At 47.0% G+C, this 2,288-nt stretch overlaps 1 pseudogene; it reads left to right on the top strand.

The window, feature by feature from the left end:
- Positions 1-1,503: 1,503 nt before the first annotated feature.
- LOC125531064 lies at positions 1,504-1,933 on the top strand (annotated as a pseudogene).
- Positions 1,934-2,288: the final 355 nt, after the last annotated feature.

Below are 2,288 nucleotides of genomic sequence, written 5' to 3'. Positions count from 1 at the left end.
ACTGTCTACAGCAACAAAGTTTGACTGGGTCCGACGAGGAGGGCATTCATGGCGGTGGGCCTTCGGCTCGCTCCAGTGTTTGTAGTCGTCGCTAGCTAGGTGGTCTTCGGATCTAGATGTATGTTTTACTTCTGGTGTTCGTTGTACTAACTTGACAGTTCGATGAATAGATCATAATGACCGACGATAGACACATCTCTTGATGGACTGGATGAGAGTTTTTCTATGGATCCCATTTTTCTATGACCCACCCCCTATTAGTTGGCCCCCATAGTGAATGGAAGAGTCAAATTAGTCTCCTCTTTGTTGCTAATGGCATGACAAATAGGAGGGTCCCATAAAGAAAGAAATTGGTCAAAGGAGACGTCAACGGCGAAGACTTGACCGCAATCATTAGTGGCACAGGCAGAATTCCATACAACTTAGAGAGAGCCTTCGAGTATAGAATCTGGATAGTTGCACGTACCTAAATTTTCCTTCAAAAATCTATAGTAGTTTACCAAAGAAAAAAAATTGTAGTGTTTCCAGAATATAGTTCATCAAAATTGTATAATTACATGTCCAAATTATAATTTGTGCCGGAGTTCTTGAAGGCTGAGCTTCGGTTCTGGTAGGCTGCGCTCCTCACCATCTTTATGGTTCCCTGTACTGTAACCATCTGTTGTCTTTGTATGCAGTTTCAGAAGCTATTCCTGTACTTATGTTCATGATGGAGCGACATGCAAGTCATGCAGGAAATGCACTTTTATTTCCAATACCTCCTAACCCTAGGTCGAACCGGCTTTGGTGGTCTTATTGAACAAATATGAAAAAAAAAAGATAACGTTCTGAGACATCACCCGGTGGACATGTATATCAGTATATGGATGCAGATACTCTTTGTTGCCTTTTATGGTGCTCCCTCCAACCGGTTGATATCTTCACGCTGCCATCGCCGTTCACTGCCTCCCCATGTGCACTGCAAAATTCCATCGGCCAATGTAGGCCGTCACTGTCCATCCAAATGCACTTGTATATAATTTAGGAGAAGTGCCGTTCGCTCTTGAATCCAACCATATAGGGATGTAAGTAAACACGCAACTAAACTTCATGTGCAAGCTGCGCTTGAGTCTAGTCATTGGGTTGTTTGATGCCTGTAGTACATTTTGAACTAAACTTCTCACATTTTGTGGGCCTGGGGATCCTTGCTCTTCCATTTTGAAATTTGAACTAATGCCGGTGCTGTAGTTCGTAACGCTCAAGCCGTTATCCTGCTGCTATGTGCAGGGTTTCAACTTAGTTCGTAACGCTCAGCTCTGCTTGCTGCAGGACTGAACACATGTTCTAATCGGGAAGAAGCTGAGGCAGCTGCGGTTCTGCCCGGCCTTCAACACTGATCTATGAGGAGCTGAGAATAGCTAATAAGCGCAGAAACCAGGGACCAGCAGCGGCGAAACTTTACAGCTGATCGAGGATGTGACGAAGGCCCTCTACGCCTCCAAGATCTGCAGCTACGCCCGGGGCATGAACATCATCAAGGCCAAGAGCACGGAAAAATGATGGGTCCTCAACCTCGGTGAGCTAGCCAGGTTCTGCAAGGGTGGGTGCATCATCCGCGCCAGCTTCCTGGACAGCATCAAGAAGGCCTACGACAGGAACGGTGAGCTCGCCAAGGCAACCTCCTCATCAACAACGGTGAGTTCGCGCAGGAGATCATGGACAGGCAAGCTGCGTGGAATGGAGGAGGGTCGTTTGCCTCGCCATCAACAATGGCGTCAACACCCCCAGCATGTCCGCAATTCTGGCCTACTTCGACTCCTACCGGAGGGACATGCTTCCAGCGAACCTTGTCCAGGCCCAGATGGACTACTTCGGGGCGCAAACCCATGAGACGGTCGACATGCCCGGCTCCTTCCACATTGAGTGGTACAAGATCGCCAACTCAAAGATCTAAGCTGCTGCTGCTCTACCAAGAGACGGCCCATCAGGTTTCGTCTTCTCGGCCCTGCTTTCTCAAGTTTGCTTTATGAGCAGAACCACTGCATGTTGCTTGTTTTTTGTGTCATATGATTCTCAGAAAATTCTGTTGCTATCTCTTTTGTCTATGGTAGTATGTGAAGATCTAAGCTGCTGCTGCTCTGCTGAGCAGACAACCCAGCACGGGTTCGTCTTCTCGGTAGGCATCTTTGGTTGTTGCCAGTCACGAGTCCTTTTCCTGTAGGGGAGCAACTGCCGTTTAATTTTCATTATTTGAGTAATGAGTCCTGTATTTAATTTCTACAACTACAAGGAGATCACATATATACTCT

Source organism: Triticum urartu, unplaced genomic scaffold (genome assembly GCF_003073215.2).
Source record: "Triticum urartu cultivar G1812 unplaced genomic scaffold, Tu2.1 TuUngrouped_contig_6770, whole genome shotgun sequence".
Lineage (NCBI taxonomy): Eukaryota > Viridiplantae > Streptophyta > Magnoliopsida > Poales > Poaceae > Triticum > Triticum urartu.
The sequence above is the reverse complement of the archived record's forward strand: the minus strand, read 5'-3'. Positions and strand labels throughout refer to the sequence as shown.